The sequence below is a fragment of the Salvelinus alpinus genome, chromosome 35, assembly GCF_045679555.1.
Source record: "Salvelinus alpinus chromosome 35, SLU_Salpinus.1, whole genome shotgun sequence".
Classification (NCBI taxonomy): domain Eukaryota; kingdom Metazoa; phylum Chordata; class Actinopteri; order Salmoniformes; family Salmonidae; genus Salvelinus; species Salvelinus alpinus.
In genome coordinates, this window is record NC_092120.1 from 2,114,011 (window position 1) to 2,125,818 (window position 11,808).

The 11,808-nt window shown below is 42.7% G+C and overlaps 1 pseudogene; it reads left to right on the forward strand.

Annotated features, from left to right (window-relative positions):
- Window positions 1-1,551: 1,551 nt before the first annotated feature.
- On the forward strand, window positions 1,552-7,106 carry LOC139564074 (B-cell receptor CD22-like; annotated as a pseudogene).
- Window positions 7,107-11,808: the final 4,702 nt, after the last annotated feature.

Consider the following 11,808-nt stretch of genomic DNA (forward strand, 5'->3'; position numbering starts at 1 on the left):
AAGTGTACCTATGATGAAAATTACAGGCCTCTCTCATCTTTTTAAGTGTGAGAACTTGCACAATTGGTGGCTGACTAAATACTTTTTTGCCCCACTGTATATCCACAGTAAAACGAGTCCTATATCGACATAACCTGAAAGGCCTCTCAGCAAGGAAGAAGCCACTGCTCCAAAATCGGCATAAAAAAAGCCAGACAACGGTTTGCAACTGCCGATGGGGACAGAGATCGTACTTTTTGGAGAAATGCCCTCTGGTCTGATGAAACAAAAATAGAACTGTTTGGCCATAATGACCATTGTTATGTTTGGAGGAAAAAGGGGGACGCTTGCAAGCCGAAGAACACCATTCCAACCGTGAAGCACGGGGGTGGCAGCATCATGTTGTGGGGGTGCTTTGCTGCAGGAGGGACTGGTGCACTTCACAAAATAGATGACTTCATGAGGAAGGAAATTGTGGATATATTGAAGCAACATCAAGACTGTAATGGGTGTCTAGATCTTCCTCCTCCTCGGACGAGGAGAGGAGAGAAGGATCGGAGGACCAAAATGCAGCGGGTTGTGAATACATAATGATTTATTAAAGCAAACGACGAAACACGAAAACAAACACTTGGAAGGATTACAAAATAACAAAAACGAACGTAGACTGACCTAAACCATGAGAACTTACATATAACACGAAGAACGTAGGAACAGGTACAGACTATAACAAACGAACGAACAAACGCTACAGTCCCGTGTGGTGCGCAGACACAGACACGGAAGACAATCACCCACAAACAAACAGTGTGAACAGCCAACCTATATATGGTTCTCAATCAGAGGAAAACGTCAAACACCTGTCCCTGATTGAGAACCATATAAGGCTAATTACAAGTGACCTAAACATAGAAACACAAAACATAGAATGCCCACCCCAACTCACGCCCTGACCAACTAAACACATACAAAAATAACATAAAACAGGTCAGGAACGTGACAAAGACATCAGTCAGGAAGTTAAAGTTTGGTCGCAAATGGGTCTTCCAAATGGACAATGACCCCAAGTATACTTCCAAAGTTGTGGCAAAATGGCTTAAGGACAACAAAGTCAAGGTATTGGAGTGGCCATCACAAAGCCCTGACCTTAATCCCATAGAAAATGTGTGGGCAGAACTGAAAAAGCGTGTGTGAGCAAGGAGGCCTACAAACCTGACTCAGTTACACCAGCTCTGTCAGGAGGAATGGGCTTCTTTTGGGAAGGTTGTCGACGGCTAGCCAAACCGTTTGACCCGAGTTAAACTATTTAAAGGCAATGGTACCAAATACCAGTTGAGTGTATGTAAACTTCTGACCCACTGGGAATGTGATGAAGAAATAAAAGCTGAAATCAATCATTCTCTCTGTTATTATTCTGACATTTCACATTCATAAAATAAAGTGGTGATCCTAACTGACCTAAGACAGGAAATATTTACTAGGATTAAATGTCAGTAATTGTGAAACAAATTTGTTTAAATGTTTTTGGCTAAGGTGTATGTTAACTTCCGACTTCAACTGTATACTGTATATAGTAAGTAATATGAATTTGTTTAAACTAACCAGTGTGGTCAGTTGAATGTCTAACTGTCCAACACCTTTAGTTTCCCACTGCTATTTGAGTGATGGGAGTTGATGCCTCGTCATGGACTGCTGAGGTGCCCAGCTCAGTCTCCGGCCTACAGGGCTCATGCATCGTGATTCCCTGCTCATTCAACTACCCATAACCAGAGAAGAAGCCCTCCAAATTAACTGGCATCTGGTTAAAAGACACCTACAGTGGGGAGAACAAGTATTTGATACACTGACAATTTTGCAGGTTTTCCTACTTACAAAGCATGTAGAGGTCTGTAATTTTTATCATACGTACACTTCAACTGTGAGAGAAGGAATCTAAAACAAAAATCCAGAAAATCACATTGTATGATTTTTTATTAATTAATTTGCATTTTATTGCATGACATAAGTATTTGATACATCAGAAAAGCAGAACTGAATATTTGGTACAGAAACCTTAGTTTGCAATTACAGAGATCATACGTTTCCTGTAGTTCTTGACCAGGTTTGCACACACTGCAGCAGGGATTTTGGCCCACTCCTCCATACAGACCTTCTCCAGATCCTTCAGGTTTCGGGGCTGTCGCTGGGCAATACGGACTTTCGGCTCCCTCCAAAGATTTTCTATTGGGTTCAGGTCTGGAGACTGGCTAGGCCACTCCAGGACCTTGAGATGCTTCTTACGGAGCCACTCCTTAGTTGCCCTGGCTGTGTGTTTCGGGTCGTTGTCATGCTGGAAGACCCAGCCACGACCCATCTTCAATGCTCTTACTGAGGGAAGGAGGTTGTTGGTCAAGATCTCGCGATACATGGCCCCATCCATCCTCCCTTCAATACGGTGCAGTCGTCCTGTCCCCTTTGCAGAAAAGCATCCCCAAAGAATGATGTTTCCACCTCCATGCTTCACGGTTGGGATGGTGTTCTTGGGGTTGTACTCATCCTTCTATTCCTCCAAACACGGCGAGTGGAGTTTAGAGCAAAAAGCTCTATTTTTGTCTCATCAGACCACATGACCTTCTCCCATTCCTCCTCTGGATCATCCAGATGGTCATTGGCAAACTTCAGACGGGCCTGGACATGCGCTGGCTTGAGCAGGGGGACCTTGCGTGCGCTGCAGGATTTTAATCCATGACGGCGTAGTGTGTTACTAATGGTTTTCTTTGAGACTGTGGTCCCAGCTCTCTTCAGGTCATTGACCAGGTCCTGCCGTGTAGTTCTGGGCTGATCCCTCACATTCCTCATGATCATTGATGCCCCACGAGGTGAGATCTTGCATGGAGCCCCAGACCGAGGGTGATTGACCGTCATCTTGAACTTCTTCCATTTTCTAATAATTGTGCCAACAGTTGTTGCCTTCTCACCAAGCTGCTTGGCTATTGTCCTGTAGCCCATCCCAGCCTTGTACAGGTCTACAATTTATCCCTGATGTCCTTACACAGCTCTCTGGTCTTGGCCATTGTGGAGAGGTTGGAGTCTGTTTGATTGAGTGTGTGGACAGGTGTCTTTTATACAGGTAACGAGTTCAAACAGGTGCAGTTAATACAGGTAATGAGTGGAGAACAGGAGGGCTTCTTAAAGAAAAACTAACAGGTCTGTGAGAGCCGGAATTCTTACTGGTTGGTAGGTGATCAAATACTTATGTCATGCAATAAAATGCAAATTAATTACTTAAAAATCATACAATGTGATTTTCTGGATTTTTGTTTTAGATTCCGTCTCTCACAGTTGAAGTGTACCTATGATAAAAATGACAGACCTCTACATGCTTTGTAAGTAGGAAAACCTGCAAAATCGGCAGTGTATCAAATACTTGTTCTCCCCACTGTATAAGGTTATATACCACCCAGACAGCACCAACATCATCAAAGACTACAGGGGTCGTACAGAGCTGGTGGGAGATCTCCGGCAGAAGAACTGCTCTCTCAGAATCGACCCCCTCCATCGCAGTGACAAAGGACCCTTTCATTTCAGGATGGAAATGGAAGACCATAACAAGTATTCATACAAAGAGGACACGGTCTCCATTGCAGTGAGCAGTAAGTTCCCACTGGAAGAATTGACAAGGATAATTTCAAATGTTGTATTATAGTATCCCATTATTTACCCTAATGATAGCTATAGCTTCTTGTTGATTTAAATTATAGTGCTGAAAGGACAGACCCAAGAACTGGTGGAGGAACAAGAACTGCAATAACTGTTCTCTTCTCTTTGCTGATATCAGGCTCTCCAGACCCCCCCCCTCTCTGTCAGTGATGAAGGAGGTGAAGTTGGGGGAAGTGGTTTCTGCTTCTGTTCTGTGTCTCACTCCTGCCCATCTGATTCCCCTCTCGTCACCTGGAGCCTCTCCAGAACACCCAGTGTCCAATCACAACAGCTGACCGACAGCCAGTGGGAAGTGATGTCATCCCTGACATTTACTCCCAGCATCACTGATCACAACCCGTCTCTGGTCTGCACAGCAGAACACAGGGGAGGGAAGACAGTGAAAAGGTCCAAAACTCTCAATGTCAAATGTAAGTGGAACACATCTGTGTGTTAATAACACTGTATGGTAGATTTACACTTTCATTTCTTTGAAAACAGAATGCTTCTGCACAAATGACAAAAGTTAAACTCGAATCAACCAAAGTCTGTTATTGTGTACCTTAGCAGCACATCCCTTCCTTCTTTTTTTCTACTAGAATTAAACTTCTTTTAAAAGGAAACATTAACTTTTTCCACAGCCTGGATTTGGAAAACTTCCATTTTGAAATCTAAATAGATTGAAAGCATGTGGTTGATCCACTGAATCTGTCCTAAGATGTTTATTACATAGTAATAGCATTCTTACTAATGATGTTAATCATAGATGCCCCAGTGGATGTGAAGGTTGAGGGAGTGTCCAGTGTGAAGGAAGGAGACTCTGTAGAGCTGAGATGCTCCAGTGACAGTAACCCTGCAGCCCACAGCTACAGATGGCACAACAGCAGAGGACCTCTGCCCACCACGGGACCTACCATCACACTGGAGAATGTGACCAGACTCACTGAAGCCCTCTACTGCACTGACATCAACACAGAGGGACAAGGCCACTCCAGCTCACTGAAGCTCAATGTAGAGTGTAAGTAGATGCCGCCATTCTGTTAATATGGATCATGTCCTTTCTGTGTATATAATATGAAGACAATACTCTTCATTTGAAACCAATGTTTATCATTCTCATCCCAGACCCCCCTGAGATCAAAGTGGGCTCTGCCTGCACTTCAGACATCTCCATGGTGACCTGTCTGTGCATTGTGGATTCGGAGCCCACCACCACTGTGGAGTGGTCTCTTCCGGCTGGACCCCTGCCCACCTTGCCCAGTACCAGGGTGGAGATGCATGGGTCAGTTACCATGGTGACCCTACAGAGGACACTAGGCTTCTCAGAGACCTTACACTGCCATGCCAGCAACACAAAGGGCAATACCACCTTGTCCTTGACTGTGTCCACAAATGGTAAGGGAAACAGTGAGGGAGAAGCATCATAAATGAAGTCTTACATACTATATTAACATCATAAAGGATATCATTGGTACATTAATAAAACATATTTATTTGTTTTTGGACAGATAAGAAGTTGATGCTGTACGTTTCAATTGGTATTGCTGCATTAGTGGTGGTAGTAATACTAATTCCCATGTCAGCTTGCGTATTGAACAAGAAGGTGTAAGTTACTCTTGTATTTATTTTTGAAGTGAGCTGCGCAGATTTGTGTTTGTTATTAGCTGTTTTGTTCTGTTTGTTCAACTTGGCATCATTTTTTTAATCAGCGGGAGGAGTCATTGTGACCAGCCAGTAACCAGCAAGCAGGACATTGATGCATCCAAGTGTGCTTCCTCAGATCCCACACCATCAAGGTATTTTTCTACAGGCTGTTCTGTCTGTGATTATAATGTATACATCCTGATGAGTTGCTAAAGCCCATTAGCCTACATTCACTCTTGTTGTGTCTTATCAAATGAAGAGAATGCATCTGAGAGTAGTCCTAACTCTATCCACAGGAATGAGCAGACAGACACCAGCAGTGAAATCCACACAAACTACTACACCAACAATCACCTATATGGCAACATGGAGGTATGTACTGTGGTTCTACTGCATACATTTACAGCTGCTGTAGAGATCTGGGAAAAGTTTGCTCTAAATAAAAAGGATATAAAAAACAATAGAGGTGTTGTTGATGATCTCTCTGATCTGGTTTCCTGTAGTCTGAAGAGGATGGCGACCCATACGAGTGTGATGGTGGAGATGATGCAGTCTATGGTAACGTGTGAACACAACAGGAAGCATGTGGAAGTCAGCTGGCCCAGAGGCCATGGTACTAAGTCTGTTAAAGGTTCCAGGAAAATATTAACATTCTAAACCAATCTAGCAGAGCTGGTGACTGCTTATATTTGTTAGCTTGATGTAGCTTTATTGTTCTTATGGCTAATGAATATGGTACATTCTTATTTGGGCTGTGGCTTTGTGTTATGGCTTTTACAAGGCATTTGTTTATCATCTATGGCTTGGGTGATTCAGAAGAGTTTTTACAAAATGTTTAATATGCACAATAAATCAACCAGTATTTAACGATAGCTTGTTTCCCACTTCCCCAGCTGTCTGTTGAAATTGTGTCTTGAGGGTAATCTGAGGATAGAATACAAGTGTGGGACTTTCAGTGTTTCTCCACTTGGGGTTGCTCTTTCATTTATTGAGATTTTCAACGTCTGTTTATTTCCATGGGGTTTGAGCTATTTCACAATAGTGATTTTGTCAGCTTTCTTGACCCTCTCTATAAGAACATATCGGTAACGGGAATACAAATCAAAATACAGACAATTATTAATTGTTATTAGGTTCTGATTGTAGCTCTCTATACATGATTAAATCTGGAGAGAAAAAAAGAAAGTTTCACAAAACATGTTTTTGAACAAATTCTTCATATGATTTGAAAGGCATAGAAACATTTAAATATATTGAATGTATTTGGTGAGAAAAGCCTCCCCATACTAATTCCTGGGAGTGCAGGATATAGTGTCCTTATCTTCAAACTCCTCCTCCACTAAAACTGTAGAGGTTGACAAGTCAAATGTGTGGTTTCGTTGGTTCAGCCCAAGTAATCTGCATACTTTTCTGGAAGGTCTGTTGGGAGAATATGGACCATTTGTTTATAGCCACACAGCATATTTTTTACAGACCACTTCAGAAGTGCAATGAGCTACCATAACTCTGGAACTTCTCCAATTACTGTGATCTTAAGGAAATCAAATCAAATCACATTTTATTAGTCACATGCGCCGAATACAACAGGTGTAGACCTTACAGTGAAATGCTTACTTACGAGCCCCTAACCGACAGTGCAGTTTAAAAAAATACAGAAAAGAATAAGAGCTACAAGTAACAAGTAATTAAAGAGGAGCAGTAAAAAATAACAATATATACAGGGGGGTGCCGGTACAGAGTCAATGTGCGGGGGCACCAGTTAGTTGAGGTAGTATGTACATGTAGGTAGAGTTAATTAAAGTGACTACGCATAGATGACCACAGAGAGTGGCAGTGGTGTGGAGAGGGGGGGGGGGGGGGGGGCAGCAATGTGAATAGTCTGGGTAGCCATTTGACTAGATGTTCAGGAATCTTATGGCCTGGGGGTAGAAGCTGTTTAGATGCCTCTTGGACCTAGACTTGGCGCTCCGGTGCCGCTTGCCGTGTGGTAGCAGAGAGAACAGTCTATGACTAGGATGGCTGGAGTATTTGACAATCTTTAGGGCCTTCCTCTGACACTGCCTGTTATAGAGGTCCTGGATGGCAGGAAGCTTGGCCCCAGTGAAGTACTGGGCCGTTTGCACTACCCTCTGTAGTGCCTTGCGGTCGGAGGCCGAGCAGTTGCCATACCAGGCAGTGATGCAACCAGTCAGGATGCTCTCGATGGTGCAGCTGTAGAACCTTTTGAGGATCTGAGGACCCATGCCAAACCTTTTCAGTCTCCTGAGGGGGAATAGGTTTACCCCTGTTAACTTGGCATGACAACCAAAACTAGTGAGAAACATGAATGTATGTATCTAGTTATAGGAAGTGCTTGTCAATTGACTCTACCTGACTAAAGGAGAAACTGGGGAATACAAGTTATAAATGCTTGGTACTTACAATCTACCGTGATTGTCCATTGTCTGGAGCACCCATGTCCCTCTGTGTTGACAGCAGTGCAGTAGAGAGCTTCGGTCTGGTCAAAATGTATTGGTCACGTACATAGTTTAGCAGATGTTATATCGGGTGCTGCGAAATGCTTTTTTTATTTTTATTAATACATGTCACATATCAGTTTGCAAACAATGTAAAACATAATAAATAATCATTGAGTTAGTTAAGCTGCATGCAAATATGGTCTCTTTTTTTCTTTCTTGAGTAAGGCAGCTCCAAAATACATGTGTTTCAGCCTAGCTTAGTGATTTCTGTGGTGGGGGGGCAGCCAGCAGAAAATTCGGAGCGTAGGGGTTGGTAATAATCTCTAATTGAGCCGTGATTGGCTCAGTGTTCTGTCACTCATGGGGACACTACATCACCGCCAAATCTAAGGGTAGAGCTAGAAAATGCAAGCCCCTTGGGTGCTGCCATAGAGTTACATTAGAAGTGCCCTTCCAAGAAGGCTCAAGGTCATTGGCCACAGATAAAATGATGTCAAATCACGTTATATCTACAGTAGCTTTGATTGGACTGATCATGTCAACATCATACATTCAAAATGTCACGCCCTGGCCTTAGTTATCTTTGTTTTCTTTATTATTTTGGTTAGGTCAGGGTGTGACATGGGGGATTTATGTGTTTTGTCTAGTCTAGGGGTTTTGTATGTTTATGGGGTGTTTTCTAGTCTAGGTGTTTGTATGTCTATGATTGCCTAGATTGGTTCTCAATTAGAGGCAGCTGTTTATCATTGTCTCTGATTGGGAACCATATTTAGGCAGCCATATTCTTTAGGGATTTCGTGGGTTATTGTCTATGTATTGGTTGCTTGTGTCTGCACTTTATATATATATATATATATAGCTTCACGTTCGTTTTGTTGTTTTGATTAGTTTGTTTAAGTGTTCTTCGTTTCGTGTTAAATAAATAGAAGAATGTATTCGTATCACGCTGCGCCTTGGTCCTTCTCTCTTCTTCCATACGACGAACGTGACACAAAATCTTAGCTAGCAGTCATCATCATGAATCAAGCTGACAATCTGCTGGCAAACCCTATTTAATCCTTGCCATACAAAGAGAAATAATTAAGACAAATTGTAGATAAATCGTTTCAGTGCTCATTAGCCATTGGACAACAAGTTGGAAATTGCAAATTCAACAATGAGTGGTTTGGAAGGAATCAGTAGCTAACTGCAAGCATTGCAAAGCAATCACTAGCCTACTATTTAGTGGAGTGACTGTGTGGTGATACATCTTGGTTTAAGGGTCTCTTTTCCAAGTTTAAAATGATAAACATTCAACATTGGCCATGCTGTCAATCAAGCATGATTTTTGCCGCACTCAAAACAACTGTTAACTCGGAACTGGGAAATCTGACTTCAGTGAGTTCAAGATAACTGGTAACTCAGGAAAAAACAAGCTCCGACTGGGTAAATACGTTTTGAACGGTCATCAAAATCGGAATTGTAAGTCAGAACTTGGGCCTCTTTCTAGAGTTACGATCTGAAGTTCACTGACTTCATGATTCAACCTTGTTTTTTTCCGAGTTTCCAGTTATCTTGAAAGCACCATAAATCCAGAGAATGCCAGATTTTGATGACAAAATTTGGTGGTGCACATGTAGCCTATAATCTGTTTTAGAGAAATGTAATTATTGAATATTGTAAGAGATTTCATTGTCTGCTTATATGCCCTCTTTATTTATCCTACGGTTCTGACTTGGTGTACAGGGAGAACACTGTAAGAACGGCCCATGTTCTGATTTCTGTCGCTGTACATTTCAAAAGGGCTGAACAAATAGCTATATTGACTACGTTCGTCCTAGCTCGCTCATTAATGTATTTTTCGAAATTACGGATTGCCTCTTATCCGCTTGCCATAGTTTGTACATCTCAATTGTCAGTAGAAACCACATTTGTTTAAGTCAGCCATATCAGTTTTTTTTTTTTTTAAGGCAGTATATGAGGCTGAATTAACTGTTTCGCTGCCAGACAAGGCTCTGCTGATAGCCAGGTGTAGCAGTGGTAAGGTTTGGGGACTGCTTTTGGAACTCTGCCGTTGGGGCAGCTTTATGTAGGCCCTAAAAGTTTGTGGGCACTGTTTGTCACTGTTATAGTGCAATTCATCTAATGTTTAGGGTTTTTGTGTTGTGTAGTGGCTTTGCTGGCATGCATCCCAATTTTTTGTTGGCCCCACCAAGATGTACATGCTAAAATCACCACTGACAACGCAGATGAGCCACTGACTGGGTCATTCTTTCCCACAAAGCAACAATCATGTGTTTGTTTGTTCAGCCCAACAGCTGCCACGCCACTTGGTTTGGAACAACATTGTCAGGAAATATAACCACTCTCATTTATACCATATAGGACTTTGACATAGAGTGACATTTGACAATGAGAGTCTTTGAGCGGTTCACTGTACAAAGGTTGGTTGTTATCAGTGATGGTGGGGGTAAAGGTCATGGATGATGTCACCTCCCACTGGCCCTTGGTATGCTGCTGTGATTGGATTCTGGGTGTTCCAGAGTGTCTCCAGGTGAGGAGAGGGGGATCAGATGGGCAGGAGTGAAACACACAGCAGAAGGCAGATACCACCTCCTCCTCCTTCACCTCCTCCCTCACTGACAGAAAGGGGGGACTGGACAGCATGACACGGAAGAAAAGCATTCATTGAACAATTAGTCAAAGACTGATATATGGCCTTTTGAAAGGCCCATTTAATAAGCCACTTTCAACAATTCAACAGGATACAGATAGCCAAAAAATCCTCAACCAAATTAACATAGGCGAATTAAAAATGTATGCAAACCATGTTACCAACATAGGAGAACTGGTTGTACTCTGGCATGTCAGTCCTGAAACAGAACGGTCAAATGTCATCGCGCTGAACATTATCAATACTCAAGATGCCGTTTCCCTTGCTCAGGTCTCCCAGGATCTGGGTGCAAACTCTGGGGCCACCTGGTTTTCTCCTGTAGGTTGTAGATTCAGTTGACCTTCCCCCACCAGGAGAGGGTTTATCAGGAGCCTCCATAGTCTGTGATATGTGTCCATGTGGGAGGGTAACAGAATGTACAGGATACATGGGATGTCTGTTGACCACCTGGGATGTCTGCTGACCTGAGACTGGACCCCATGGATCACTGGAGCAGTCATTGGGCTCAAGTCAATCACGAGTTAAAAGAAATCCTTCCTAGTGTACATAGACAGCTTGCACAAACATGACTGCTGTAATATTATCAGGAAATTAACCCCGCCCTGCGAGACGGTTGAGCTAACGTGCGCTAATGTGATTAGCATGAAGTTGTAAGTAACAAGTACATTTCCCAGGACTATAACGACACAAGGCGAGACCCAGATGCAGACACGGGAGGCAGATGGTTTGAGCTCTGACATTTATTATAGTCCAAGGGGCAGGCAAGAGTTCATAACCAGGTCAGTGTCCAAAATGGTACAGGGTGGCAGGCAGGCTCGAGGTCAGGGGCAGGCAGAATGGTCAGGCAGGCGTGCTGACCAAGGGTCAGAACCAGGAGGACGAGAGAAAAACACAGACTGGGAAAAACAGGAGCTCAGAGAAAAACGCTGGTTGAACTGGCACAGACAGACAGAAAACACAGGTATAAAAACACCGGGGATAATGGGGAAGATGGGTGACACCTGGAGTGGGGTGGAGACAGGCACAAGGACAGGTGAAAAGATCAGGGAGTGACAAGGACAGACATATCTGATATGGGCAGAAAGCTTAAATTATTGTTAATCTAACTGCACAGAATACCATGCTATTGTTTAAGGAGAGTGCACAGTTATAAACCAATTAGGTACATTTGGGCAGACTTGATACAACATTTTGAACAGAAATGCAATGGTTCATTGGATCAGTCTAACACTTTGCACATACACTGCTGCCATTTAGTGGCCAAAATTGCACCTAAACTATAATAATACATTCTGGCCTTTTGCTTGCATTTCAAAGATGATGAAAAAATAATAATAATAATAATATTAACTTTTACCAGATCTAATGTGTTATATTATCCTACATTAATTTCAC